Raw genomic sequence first — 15,906 nt, 5'->3', positions numbered from 1 at the left:
GCAAACTTTCATAATATGAATGACAAGTCTTTGTCACAGTCTGAGAAATTTGTGCTTTTACTATTGGTGTTCTTTCTCTCTTTTGCAGTAATGTTTTAGCAGTTAAATTCTGATGCCATAGCTCAATTTTTTATATTTGATATCTATTATGTCCTATGTTATTCTTTTCCTTTTGAAGTCATGTTATCAGTGTAAGAACCTCTTGATAATGTTCTACAAGAGGTAGAATCTCTGATTTTTATGTTTCCCCCACCCACTTCTGATAATAACAAGGATGTGTTTAATTGGCTGACAATATGACTCAGCAGGTAGAGGCATTTGCTGCCAAGTCTGAATTAGATCCCTGAAATATATATACTACACAAAGATGATTGACTCCCAAATGTTGTTTCTGACTTCCACATTTATGCTGCGGCATACAAAATAAATATGTGTTAAAAAAAATATTGTGAATTGTCTACTGTTTGATCACTACAGGGACCTCAGCCCTTCCACCTCAAACTAGTTCTGAGCAAAACTGAAGTGATAAGAGATACCTTAATTCCTGAACTATGTATGTTTGTAAAGACTTCAGTTTGGGAAAGACACCCTGAAGTTATCAGCTTGTGTGAGGAGGTGGAGAGTCATTCAGCAGTGCCAAGAGGAAGTCTGGATGGACTCTACAGCCCCATATGCATCTTCCGTCTGTATAAGAGAGCCTGAGCCAGAAGCAAAATGAGTGACTTAATAAGTGGTGTTAGTTTGAATACTAGAAAGCAAGTCATGCTATTGTATGGTTTGCATTCTTCTGTTTGTTTGTTTTCTCTATCACTTTCTCTTTAATTTTTGTGGTTATACTTTAATTACAGCATTTTTGCCCTTCGCCTTTTCTCTCTCTAAACCATCCCACATTCTCATCCGCAGGTACTTTCAAATTCATGGTCACTTTTTTTTCATTAATTGTTATTGCATGCATATAAGAACATTGTATCTATGTAGTTATTCCCAAATACAAACTGTTCAGCCCATATGATTTTATTTATGTATTGTTTTCAGGCCTAACCATTTGGTACTGAGCAGCCAATTGGCGTGCTCCCAGCTTTCCTCAGTTGCCTATAGTTCTTTTTGTAAGGTTGAGTCCTTCTGAGATTTCCCCTGTCGACTTTTATGTCTGTTTCTGTCATCCTTGTTCATCTCTAATTTGAGCATTTGTTTTGGTAAGACTTCTTGCTGTTTTTCTCTTCTTGAGCAAACTCAGATAACTTCTATCAATCTGTCCAATGTATCTGATTATTCCTTCTGTCATCTTCACTATAGTTCCAGATAAATGCACTAAGTGTGTTTATGCCCAATTCTCCATTGTATAAGCTTGTTCTTCTAGCACCTTTCATCTCACAACTGTTAGTCTGATTTGGGGTCTTTTTTTGTTTTCTTTAAAATATTTTATCCTTGGTTGAGGGAGAGAATTATAAAAAATATCTAGTTAAGATGTATCTTATAAACTCTAATATCAGAGTTATATCTATCTACACATCTGTTCCTTATACTTTCCCAGGAGAGATGAGATGTTTCCCAGTTCTACATTTGCCAAGGAACTTTGGATTTTATACTTTTAATTGTAACATTTCACCATCAAACTCTGAATTTCAATTAAATTCTATGGGTCTTGATGTTTTCTTAGGAAGTAATAATAAATCAATTCTCAGGAGTCTTTTGAGTCCACTACAATAAGATGGGGATAATATTTTAGGATTTCTGGCTTTCAGCAGTAATGAGTGTGACCTTCCAAAGTTCTAGAAGATCCCATGGCTACAGAGACAAAGATATTAGATCAGAAATTGGAGGAAGGCTGGAAGATTTTGCAATGTACGTGTCCATGGGATATGATGGGTTTGACAGTGTCTACTAGAAGGAGACATTAGTTTGAGGTATTAATCTATCTCTACTGTTATTCAGCTACGAATTCTGAGTCATTCAAGAGATTCAAAGCAACTGTCAGCTATGCGGTTTTCCTTTGTGAAAGAAAATACAGATCTTTCTGGGTCTTGTGTCTCCAGTGGTTAAGCCTTCTGTGATTTACAGCAGTAAACAAATTGTCTCTGTGAGAATCAAGTATGAAGCTGTGAAGTGATAAGAAAGGGAGACAGTTTGAAGAAGTGCACAGAGCTCGGAAACTGGAACCAAGGCCACATAGTAAAAAACAAGAACTTAATTAGGAAATGTGGTCATGGTTTTCTCCATCCTCCTTTCTCCGCAGAGAGAAGGGAGCTTTGAAGATGCCATTCAGATGCATAGCCGTCATGGAGGAACTCAAGGAGATATACTGAGATCTTTGACAGAAGATGGATGTGTCTAGAGCCATTTTCTACTTCTTTTTTTTTTTGACTCTTCTGTAGTAAGCTAGGTTTCATTATTTTTTTATTAAAATTTTCCACCTCCTCCCCGAATCCCATACGGATTCAAAACCCCAATACCCTTCAAAATGCATTGCACACTCTGAACTGTGTTCATTAAGCAACGCAATAGTAAAAGTACCAGTAGTTTATAATAAAATATAGTCCTGCATTTAAAAAAGGAATACTAAAACTTGTCATATTCTCTACCTACCTACGAATGAACTGTGAACATGTTTGTTATTTGTAAATGTATTTATGTATTTTAATTACTTTTGAAAAACATAATAAAAGACCAGTTGCAATTTATTTCTTATTGACTTTTATTGAGCTCTACATTTTCATATGCTCCCTTCCCTGCCTTTCCCCTCCCCACTTCAACCTTCCTCCAAGGTCCTCCATGTTCCCAATTTACTCAGGAGTTCTTGTATTTTTGTAATTCCCATGTAGATTAGATCTATGTAAGTCTCTCTTAGTGTCCTTATTGTTGTTTAAGTTCTCTGAGATTGTGGTTTATAGGCTGGTTTTCTTTGTTTTATGTTTAAAAGTCACCTATGAGAGAGTACATGTGATAATTGTCTTTCTCTGCCTGGGTTACCTCACTCAAAATAATGTTTTCTAGATCCATCTATTTTGCAGCAAAATTCAAAATGAAACAATGTATGAATATATGCTCACAAACATATTACAGACATGTATCTATCCACCATTCTGATCCTTTTCTCAAATGACTTCACTGAAATATGTGATTTGTGGATGACTAAGAGGAAGCAAACTGTTTCTCACAGTGGTGAGGGAAGAACAGAACTATTGAGGTACCCCAATCTGTGTTGAGTAGGACATGAACTTTGATTAAAATCTGCAACATTTCAGGGGGATAGCACTATAGAGCTACTAACATGCATAAAGGAAATAAAGGAAAAATAATCCTAGAGCTCACCTTTTCTCAGTCTTGTGATTTTAAAAATAAAAGAAAAACACCTGAATTCTTTTCCTAGAACCCTATGGTTGTTAAAAAAGAACAAAACAAATTAATATATCCAACTTTATTTTTGTCCTTGGAAGATGGAAATGAGAGAGATCTTAATGAATCTTTATGGTTGGTGATGATGGCAAAAGGTGAGGAGCAAGGACCTTTAGAGTGTTGTTGTTCCTTGGGCTAGAAAATCTGTGCGAAATCTAAAATTGAAGAGGCTATTTTATTTACTCTTGACAGTTAATTAGCAAGCAGGTAAAACTTGTTCTAAAGACACATGAGCAATTTTTTTCTAGTTAATAATAGGATTGTTGATCATGCCACAAAAGTGTGACTCTTTAAGAGACTTCTGCATCTTTCTCTTTCAAATTTGAGAAGAGGTCAAAACTAACCAACATTCCTGTGAAATGTCAAACTCAAGTTTAATTGCCAACCTCAGGCAGCATCTCTTCATACTCAAAGTGGCAAGAATGGGGCCAGTCAAGGTCACTCGTACCTGATTGGATGAATTTAGAAGGGCAGAGTGTCTCTTGGTGAAGACTGGATGCTACAGCTTAAAACGTCTTTACTCATTAAAGCTAACTTTGTGAATTAGTGAGTGGTATGAGTTATTGAAAAATCTGTTGAAATTTTCATTCAAGGGTGTCTATAAGCCCTGGAGGTGAGAGGGACAACTAGCTTCTTGAAAGGCAGCTTCACAAACTTACAGGAAATGTATATTTGTATATTGGTTTTTATCTCATTAAACTAAACATTAAGTAAAGAACTCACATAGCTGCTCTCCTGTGAGTATCTAATTTACAAATAACTAAATAGGAGTTAATTTCTTGAAATATATTTATGTATTATTTACTGATCAAAACAAGTCACTCTCTAGAGAGACATTTTGATATTATTCTAAAAGAAGGTGTTCTCGTCTTCGCTGTAGAATGAATTCTGTTTCTCAAAGGTTTGTGGGTTGAAACTGTAAGGCCTTTGTTTCAGAGAATGTGACTGCATTCTGTGTTTGTCAGGCCTATAAAGATGTCATTGACTCATTTGGTTTGGTCTTAATCTAATACGGCTGACTAATAGAACCAACAGACACAGTCTTCCAGTCAAATATTTGTATAGAGATACTTGGAGAAGCCAAGTAAGCAGAAGACAGGAATGGAGGCCAGAGAGCATAGCAGCCAGCCCTACCGACACCTCATTCTCACCCTCTAACCTGCACAGTTCTGAGAAAATGCTTTCCTATTGTGTTCCCCAGACATTTTGTATATTTTTTTTAATTCCATCCAATTATAGTGCTGCTTGTGTCACCATCTTTCAGTCCATCCACTGAAAATTCAGCAACCCGAATGGCTTCATTTTGAACCTATAAGTAAGTCTTAAGCTTAATGAAGTCATGAGTTTGAAGTCATGATAATATAGGATGAATGAAGGCACTGATCTTATTCTCAGGGTGAGATGACAACTTACTGACTTAAAGAGCTTGCTGCACAGGCTTGAGGACCACAGAACTCACACAAGTTTTGATCCTCAAACTCACGGAAAAATGCCAGGATGACATAGAAGCCCAGTTATAATTCCATACTGGGAAAAGGCAAGGGATCTTCTGGTCAAGTTTTCTAGGACAACTAACCATATCTATGAGCTCCGGGTTAGACTGAGAAGCCCTGCCTCAATGAATAAGTATAAGGGTGATGGAAGATGAATTGTGGGATCAGTTTCAGGCTCCCACAATTCAACTAGGTACAGAGAGAGAGAGAGAGAGAGAGAGAGAGAGAGAGAGAGAGAGAAAGAATAAAGTAAAACATGTGCATGTGTTCTCCGTCTCTGTGAAGAGAGGGGGTTAAAGAGGGAACAAGGGATGGAGTAACTAACAAGCCAGAAAAGATTCTCAGGGTGATAGTTAACATTCTTTTTAGATTGGACAAGTTATCTTTTGTTTTGCTTTGTTCTTCTTACTTTTCACAAAATGTCTTGCTATATTGACCTAGCTGGCCTGAAACTTGCTGTATATCTCAATCTGGTCTCAAATGTATGATCATCCTCTTATTTGACCTAGAAAGTACTGGAATTCAAATGTGCACCATGATATTTTGCATCCTCTGATATAATATACAAATTTTGTTGGTATAAGACTCCAGTTTATATATTCCTAATAATCATTGTGATGTTAAAGATTGGACCACAGGGCTATCCATATTCTAGGATGCACTCTACCATGCAGCTGCATCCTCAGCTATGAGTATTATCATGGCATCACCAGCAGAATAATGCACAGATCTTGAAAAATCTCACTTACCACATATGTAAGAGTTACTATCCCAAATCCAGTTCTACTCCTTTTCCAAATATGAAAACTAGAAATTATACAAATAGATCAATGAGATTTTAAAGTCAAGGGGAAAGTTTAACAAATAGTTAATTATTGAAAATCTATTTTCCAAGCATGCATGTATTACTTTTGACATTGAGTTTTTACAGGTTTTGCTATAATGTCCTTAAGGCTTTTAAGTTATACTTGAAATGTATTATAATTTTTATGTATGTTTCATTGTATTTCACATTCATAATTTTATTGTCAGTACTAATCCATATTGGAATTTATTCTTTTATTCACGTGCTTTTCAATGCACTTGAGTAAGTTGCTTATTCTTTTCCTTGCTCCCCTGCATGAGGGAGGCAAGGTGCAACATGCATTTTGATGTATGTTAACTCTTGGAAGTGCTTCCTAAAGTTTCAGTATTGACAATGTGATAGTATTTATTGGCCAGGCATTTAAAACTAGTTAGATCAGTTGGTGGTGGCATACGTCTTTAATCCCAGCAATCTGGAGGCAGAGGAAAGCGAATCTCTGTGGGATCAATGTCAACCTGGTCTATAAGAGCAAGTACAGGACAGGCAACAAAGCTACACAGAGAAATTTTGTCTCGAAAAAAAAAAAACAAACAAACAAACAAAAATTTCGTTAGATCATGTGAGATCCTTCCTTGCCTGTGAATCTGTGACCCTGATAGAATAACTTTTTATACCACTCTGCTAGTGTCTCTCTGATCCTTCTGTCATTTTCCAGGTAGAGATAAAATCTATTCAATCTTCAAATTCATTTCTTTTGTAATTTTCAACCTCAACACAAGAAATATATTTTGTTCTTTATACATTGTAAACTAGCAGGCATTGTATATAATATATAGGTGAGTTAAGAAACCATAAAGACTATACATGGTGGTTATATAAGTTACAGGATGTCTTAGAGATGAGAATAATATTTACCCAGTAGGCAAAGGTGCTAGAGAGAACATAAATGACAAGGACTTTAGTCAAGCTCATTAAGTTGCTAAACTTTTTAGTATTGTCTTCATTAGTTATTGATATACAGTATCAATTTAAAATAGTTTCCTAAAACAAGAACACAATCACACAAAAAGGTGTTCTTAAAGAAAACACAGAATTGAAACCAAGTTCAATTTCATACCCTTAGTAATATAATTCAACACCTTACTTCTTCTGTTCCTTGGCATTTTCAATCTGATTGAATATCGAAGCATTTTCCTTCAATCCTTTCTCCAAAGTGACCATTCCAAAGCAGTAGAGGCATTAAAAAGAAAAGGTTGAGTTTAGTTGTTGGTAGGAACTTACCTTAGAGATAAGGGAAGATGGCAGAATAACTATTTTGCACCAGCAGTTAGTTTATGGAAGGAGACAGTGAGCTAAATATGTTTCAGAACACACTTTCTGGATTTCAAGGGATTAACACCCTCATGATACTAAATCACTGGTCATACTGGGGAAGGGTTGTCTCTGTTCTCCTGTATCTGGTGTAAAGTCACAGGATCAACACACCATCTGTGATATTTTATAATCTAAACAACACACAAATACGACTAAGGAGAAGTGCTAAGGGTATGCCAAGCATGCAGAGTATTGGAGAATGTCTGTCCACCTTGGGACGTGAGAAAGATGGAGGCAGGAGAATCACATTTTCAAGATCTTGACTTCATATGAATAAGTTCAAGCATGAACTAGAGTACATAAGAATTGTCTCAAAATAAGTAATGGAAGGAGAAACAAAGCATGTTGGTGTTCAGTACGACTTAAGCTCTTAGAACTTAAGTGGGCTTCTTACTGACATTACTTCAGTGAGAAGAAAAGAGAAGACTGGATCAACTTTCATGGGAAAGCACATGATTACCTGAGATTTGTCAGAGGTCTGACAACAGGTGTCCAATATAGTTGCAATTATTAAAAGCATGGTAAACAGAACAGACTCTAAAAAAATTCAAAAATTAAGGTATCAGAATTCTGTTCAGAATTCCTACCCTGTTACTTTATTGAGGTGGCACCCTCTGTGAGATAAATGCTTTAGTCATAAAAGTAATTCTCAAAGCATTCAGGTAGAACCGGAATCTCACAATAATGAGAATACCACATACATAATAAATCTAAAATGAGGGCCCAGAGAGACGGCTCAGTCATTAAGAACACTTGCTACTCCTCCAGACAATTCGTGTTCAGTTCTCAAAACCTGGGTCAGGCAGATCACAATCACCCACGATCCAAACTCCAAGGGATCTGACAACTTCTACTGTCCCATGTAAGTATATTTATTCATGTGACACATACAAACACACACATATACACATACACATAAATGCATATAGTGAAAAATAAAAACAATTCTTCTAAAGTAAATAAATATATCTTAGCTGTTATTGATAATTTTATATGGAAATAAAAATTTTACATGGAAGTATGGTTTATTGAAGGAACTCAAGGGATCATGAGAATTTAAAAGTTTAAATCATCATAGCAAAACAAGAGGACTTTGCGTCTCATCAGCCCTCATAGTTCGCCATGTTCAGAGAGTCCAGTTTTATCCCAGGCTTTTTCAGTCACAGTCCAGCTGGTCTTGGTGAGCTCTCAATAGATCAGCTCCACTGTCTCAGTGGGTGGGTGCATCCCTCTTGGTCCCGACTTCTTTGCTCATGTTCTCTCTCCTTCTGCTCCTCATTGGGACTTTGGGAGCTCAGTCCAGTGCTCCAGTGTGGGTCTCTGTCTCTATCTCCATCCATCACCAGATGAAGGTTCTATGATGATATGCAAGATATTCGTCAGTATTGCTCAAGGATAGGGTCATTTCAGGTTCCCTATTCTCAACTGCCCAAGGAACTAACTGGGGACCTCGGCTTGGGCACCTGGGAGCCCCTCTAGGGTCAGGTCTCTTGCCAACCCTAAAGTGGTTCCCTTAACTAAGAATTGTGGTTCCGTGCTCCCCTGTCCAACCTTCCTTTATCCCAATCCTCCTGCTTTCCCAAGGCCCGACCTCCTTCCCTTCTAACTTTTCTCTCCCCATCTCCCCTTACCCCCACCCCACCCCACCCCAAGATCCCAATTTTCTCCCCGGCAATTTTGTCTACTTCCCTTAGCCAAGAGGATAACTATATGCTTTTCCTTGGGTTCCCCTTCTTACTTAGCTTCTTTAGATTCACCTATTGTAGACTCCGTGACCCTTATTTATGGCTAGAAACCAATTATGAGTGAGTACATCCCATGTTCATCTTTTTGGGTCTGGGATACCTCACTCAGGATAGTGTTTTCTATTTCCATCCATTTGCATGCAAAATTCGAGAAGTCATTGTTTTTTACCGCTGAGTAGTACTCTAATGTGTAGATATTCCATACTTTCTTCATCCATTCTTCCATTGAAGGGCATCTAGGTTGTTTCCAGGTTCTGGCTATTACAAATAATACTGCTATGAACATAATTGAACAAATGCTTTTGTCATATGATAGGGCATTTCTTGGGTATATTCCCAAGAGTGGTATTGCTGGGTCCAGGGATTTCCTAAGAAACTGAAACACTGACTTCCATAGTGGTTGCACAAGATTGCATTCCCACCAGCAATGGATGAGGGTACCCCTTCCTCCACAACCTCTCCAGCAAAGGTTATCGTTGGTGTTTTTGACTTTAGCCATTCTCACAGGTGTAAGATGATATCTCAAAGTTGTTTTGATTTGCATTTCCCTGATTGCTAAGGAAGTTGAGCATGACCTTAAGTGTCTTTTGGCCATTTGAACTTCTTCTGTTGAGAATTCTCTGTTCAGATCAGTGCCCCATTTTTTAATTGGGTTAATTAGCATTTTAAAGTCTAGTTTCTTGAGTTCTCTATATATTTTGGAGATCAGACCTTTGTCTGTTGCGGGGTTGGTGAAGATCTTCTCCCAGTCAGTAGGTTGCCTTTGTGTCTTAGTGACAGTGTCCTTTGCTTTGCAGAAGCTTCTCAGTTTTAGTAGGTCCCATTTATTCAATGTTGCTCTTAATGTCTGTGCTTCTGGGGTTATACATAGGAAGCGATCTCCTGTGCCCATCTGTTGTACGGTATTTCCCACTTTCTCTTCTATCCTTTTCAGTGTGTTCGGGCTGATATTGAGGTCTTTAATCCATTTGGACTTGAGTTTTGTGCACGGTGAAAGATGTGGGTCTATTTTCATTCTTCTACAGGTTGACATCCAGTTGTGCCAGCACCATTTGTTGAAGATGCTTTCTTTCTTCCATTGTATACTTTTAGATCCTACGTAATGTGATGGCTTTGTGGGAGCCCAGCCAGTTTGGATGTTCACCTTCCTAGATATGGACGGTGGTGGGAGGTCCTAGGTCTTACCACAGGGCAGAAAACCCTGACTGCTCTTTGGACTGGAGAGGGAGGGGGAAAGGAGTGGGGGGAGGGGGAGAAGGGTGGGAGGAGGGGGCGTAGGGTGGGAGGAGGGGGAGGGAAATGGGAGGCTGGGAGGAGGTGGAAACTTGTTTTTTTTTCTCCTTTTCTCAATAAAAAAATAAATAAAAAAAAATTAAAAATAAACAATTTATGATCTCCATTAAAAAAAAAAAAACAAGAGGACTATAAAGTAGCAATGCTTGATGCACTTTCTTCTTCTTCATCATGGAGTAGGTAAAAGACACAGGCAGGTGAGAGTTGATATTTCATGGTCCAGCCAAACAACTAAAAACACTGACTTCTTTCAAGATTCAAAGTCTGCATCTGAAAGCTTTTCTAGGGACTGGGATGAAGCCAGCCCACAGGCAAGAGTTTAATGACTTCTAATGGCAGCCTGCTATACACATAGATCAGTGCCTTGCTTACATATACCGCAAAACTTGCTCCTGCAGTAGATGGGAACAAATATAGAGACTGGCAACTAGACAATGTGCAGAGAATGGGAGACTTTGGAACAAGTCAGCTCTAAAATGGAATTCCTCCCCTCAGAGCTTAGGGAAGCATAAAGAGGTGATGGATGGCTCGAGGAAGTACTTACTGTCTTAGAGATACAACAAGGTTGACACAAATGTGAACTCACAGAGACTGTTGTAGCATGCACAGGACCTGCACAGGTTCAAACCAAATGGGGTGGGGAAGTAGATGCCAGCTTTCATCATAACCAAGATGCTATCTCTTATTAACAACCACTTGCAAAGGAAAAATTAGTCTTATAAAATGGAATCTCACTGTGTACATTAACCACACTTAAGAGTAGGCCCCATGCAGAATAAATTGTATGAAAACATGGTTTATTTTTCGATTAAAAAAAAAAGAATCACTCATATACATCCTGGTCATGTAACTACTCCTGAATTAGAATCATCCTCCATCATAATCTGTGCTGACTGTCCAAGTTGGAGGCAAAGACACTGCAGCCTAAGTTCTTGTCCCATAAGGTTGAAGTTCATACAACACAATTAGAAAGAACGCTGAAAGAATGATTCAAAAGGTGCTATAGGCACGGTCCTTGTTTTTTTCTTTTGGAAAATATGAAGTATATTATATAGATCATAGTATTAACAACTTCTAAGTTAATTAAATGAGTTATTTTAATAATTAAATAAGTTAATTAAAATAAGTAATACTTAGGGGTAATATTTTAAAAACTGCAATTTTCTGTTCTCGAGTTAAAATATCAGAATCCCACCGTTTGGAAAATGAGACTAGTAGGGGCAGAAGGTGTGATTTTGTTTCCCCAAGCACCTTCTATTCATATAATTCTTTGTTCGCCAAGACACATAACAAAGGCATGCTTTGATTTTCAGAAAAACATCACACATCTCTGAAAACAAAGTCCCTCTTGTGTATCCTGGGAAAGGCAAGATGAGATCACATCACATCAGAAACAAAATAATTTAGTGCTACTATAGACGGGAAACCATTGACTGAGAGGTCAAATCTTAAATTTGAATGTCTAGAATAAATAAATCCAAACAGATTTCTCAGGAGGCTTGTGGAAAACAAAACAGAAAAGAGACAGTGACAGGGGAACAGAGGGCAGAAGGAATAAAAAGTGGAGGGGAAGTTTTATGATAATTTTGTAGTCACAGAGTCATCAAATTTCAGGTTTGGTGAGAACCCCAAAGGTCGCTGCTGCCAATCACATATCTGATGCTTGAAAACCCTAATTTTGTCTCTCCTCCAGTGGGATGACTCAGTGTCTGCAGCCTCCCTCCCTCCCTCTCTGGGAAGCTATGACTGTGAAATGCTCCCTTCCACACAGCGCTTTGCATCAGTCTGTGACACTTCCTCTTAGCTTCAATTTTCCTAACAGAACAAAAACAACCTAAGCCTTAACTCTTCTTTGTGTGTGTGTCAAATTTTATATATTTTAAATTCACTGTTACACACAGACACATACAAACATGCACAAACATACTCATTCTTCACTCATATGGACACACATACACACAGACACACATACCATGCACACATTTACACACATACAAATGAATATTCACACACAAATGCAAGCATGCACACATTTATATGCACACACATGCTCACACATATTTCTCTCTCTCTCTCTCTCTCTCACACACACACACACACACACACACACCACTTAATCTCTTTTTTATTTAAAAATAAGAGCTCTGATTTTTCTCAAATATTTTTAAACGTTTTTTAAAATGTTTTAAATTTTTAAAATATGTATACATGTGTGTGGGGTAAGTAGGTACATGAAGGGCTGTGCAGGTGTCTGTGTAAGGATGTCAGCTTGCTTTAAAGTTGGAATTTATAGTATGTGTCATCCAATGTGGGTGCTAAGAACTGAGTCCAGCTCCTCTGCAAGAGCAGTAGGTGCTCTTAACATCCCTAGTTATTCAATTGCTGTGTTCTTTAATCACAATTCCTTTCCTCAGAAATTAAATTATCTACTATTTCTTAGAATGTGCATGCTGGATTTGGGTAAATAGAAAGGCATGTTGATTTTTTAAAGGAAAAAAATTAACCTAATTTCAATTACTGAAATTTTATATGGTTGTTGATTCCCCACTATCAGTAAAGATCTGATAGTTGTCTCTTTTATGACAGTCAACTGTGGAATCATATAAACACACAACTCTTTTTTCAGCAAGTTAAAATGTTCACATACAATGTTACATAACTCAACTAAGCCATTGGTTTCTGGATCACTATAGGTATTTGTAAAACAACACAGATATTTTTAACCCTTGTTCACATTAACCAACTTATCAGCATATGTTTGAGTTTATAAGCAGTTAATGTATTCACAAAATTAAGCAAGTAACACACTTTTCCCTAGTATTTGCCTCCTCAGCTTCCCAGTGGTCCTACTCACACACGTGGGGTCTATCATAGTAACTATATAACACATGCAATAGACTAGGAACAAAACACTGCTTTGCTGTTTGAGTCCTTCAGCCATGAGTGTGTGTTTATGTGTGTGCGCGCGCGCGTGTGTGTGTGTGTGTGTGTGTGTGTGAGGGGGGCGTGCACGCACATGCACAGGCCTGTGGAAGTCACAGGACAAACTCAGATGTCAACCATCAAGTGCTGGCACCTGATTTTGTAGACAACTTATTTCACTTGTCTGGAACTCTCCAGGCAGTCTGGCTGGCTAGACAGCCTGTCCACACCTCCCAAAGCTGGGATTTCAAGTGCATGGTAGCATATCTTGTTTTTTGCTTTATAAAATGAATTCCAAGAATCTAATTCAAGTCAACTGTTTTTAAGACAAACACTTAGCTGACTAAGATATCTCTCAAGCCCTTTCCAGTGAGTTATGGTGCTAAATTATATTGCTTCAATATTGCTTTATGTAAAGTTTCTGAAAGTTTTTATATAATATCCTCAAGTAACTGAAATTTTGTCTTTTATCCCCCAAAGTGTGCAACATTTCTGCCATGATAACATATAATTTACAATGCTGAGCTTACCAACTCCTTTGTGTAGAAAGGGAGGAACCAGTAGAAGCTGGGAAGTTCTAGTTTCTTTCCAATTTTTGTCCATAAAGCTCCCCAAACAAAATGAATTCGAAGACTGCTTAGCTCTGATCTGTTGTACACAAGCCCATGCTTCCATGGTGCACGGCCTGATTCTTTACTTCAGTTATTAGGGTACAAAATACTGAGTGTGCTAGCTCCCAGAGAGTTCAAAGATTCATAGTCTCTCAATAGAAGAAGAGGAAAAAGTCACTGATGAATGACCTTATAATTTATTCAGAAGAATTTATATTTTCATCTTATACCTAACATAGTCCAAAGTTGGCTAGCAGTAATGAGACATAGATAAAAGGGAAGCCCTGTCAATTTTCCCAGAATTACTTGCTCATTTGGAATAGCTAATTTAGAAAGTTTACATGGTCAAAGTAAATGATTGTGACACACGTACTGTCTCTCCTTGCTCTGTCTCTCTCTCTCTCTCCCACTCTCACCTGAAAATTCTAATAATGAACTTGTTGTTTACTTTATCACAATTTATGAGAACTAAAGAAACAACAGAGAATTGCTTTTCTGTTTGAGCCTGTGAGATGAATTTAGGGATGCCACTAATTCATCACCTAAGTGCCCCTGGAAGAGGAGCCTCAGTAACCCGCCATGTCCTGAAGATGCCCAATGAAGGGAGTCTGGAGGCTTGTTTTTTCTCTGTCACAATTTATAAACATTTGTGGATTATTATAGAATCCTTCCACAAAGAAATTTCATCTCCTTTAAATTTAGGCAACTCAGGGTGTGTGAACTGACTTAGTAAATCAGAACATTGGATAGTTGTATAATGTCAACTCAATTAAGGGCTTTGGAAAAACCAAAGACGTTTAATGACATATACAGTGTAGGATGAAACCAAGTGAGTTGCCCATTGATTTTCGCCTTAAGAACTTCATAAATAAGTCAATTTGACAATCTCAGCCTCTTTGGTAAATTATTACAAACAGTGACATTTACCAGCTTATCTACCTGGAGATGTCTGCCATTTGGTCCTATCCAGGGTGTCCTCACATCCTCCAAGGCAACTGAGCTCAGAGGAGTGGGTGAAATTCTCCCACTGTATATAGCTGGTTGCTGTGCATTTTCTTGGAAGTGTTTCCCAAGATTCAATGATGTACATTGATTTTTCTATAAGTTGAAATATTTCTTCCCGGAAGAAAGAAGGGAGATTTCTATGACCCAGATATGAAATAAGCATGACAATGCTTGGTCAATAAATGAGACTTAAAAAGCTCAAGAGATTCCTGAATCTGATAATATCAGCATGGCCTCTCCTCAAGGATTTACAAACAGTAACAATTGCTTGGGCAGATTTTCCATTTGGACAAAGTAAATGTACATTTGTAAAGAGTTCCAGGAATGCAGTTTTTGTAAGTTATCACCCACATGGAGGCACCTCGGTCTCGTTGGTGAGGCACTTGCTGTATTTCAGTTACATATAGTTGACTCTTTTCCTATGCTCCTAGAAATACTTCAATAAATTCACTAATTCAGTGAGATATATTTAGGTGGAATCATTCTATTGATCTGTCATTTGTGCCTTAACATAGGGTGAACAGGAATTTGTTCATGTTTCCCCAGAAAAAGGTGCATAACACGTGTTAAAAGGGACCTCCTCAGATCCTTTCTAGAGAAGGAGCCAGAGGGGTGGTCATACATTATAGATTCTATTCATCAAAGACCTAGGTCTCTTGTTCTGTATGAAATCCTTTATGCTAATTAGCAGAGACTGTGACACTGCAAATAAACTTGCTGAGGGAAGAAAATGGAGCCCCTTGCAGCCACCTCAGCTCACCTCTTCTTTGGGTCCTCAGCTATATGCATTTCAGTAAATGCATCCTTAGGATGTCCTTCCTCCTTCAATCTAGCACCCTCTGCATCTTCTCCATGTCTTTTTATAATGATACAATTTAGCAAAAACTTGCATTTATTTTAGGATTAAGCTGACTTCTCTCAAATTTGCCTGTGTAATTGGTACCATAGGCCACGATGAGATGGGTCTCTTCTTGTGTATCTGCAGCAGTGGAAACTAAAGGAAACTTGAAATCCTTGGAAAGTCCTGAAAGAGCCATCCTGTGATAGGATGTTGTGTCAGAGAAGATTGGAAGATCTGAGTCTGAGACCACTAGCCTTGGTAGTCCATGTCTGTGTTGGGGAGGAGATGGGAAGACCTTTGTAAGCACTATTCGGCTCTATTACTTAGATAGAAACCATTTTTAGATCAATTTCTTAAACTCCACATAAAAAATCTGACAAGAATATGAGCTAAAATTATGCTCTAAATTTATCAAGCCAAT

This window comes from Microtus oregoni, unplaced genomic scaffold (genome assembly GCF_018167655.1).
Source record: "Microtus oregoni isolate MIOR12 unplaced genomic scaffold, Mior012 000083F_ref0000379, whole genome shotgun sequence".
In the NCBI taxonomy this organism is placed as follows: domain Eukaryota; kingdom Metazoa; phylum Chordata; class Mammalia; order Rodentia; family Cricetidae; genus Microtus; species Microtus oregoni.
This window is presented reverse-complemented; position numbering follows the sequence as displayed.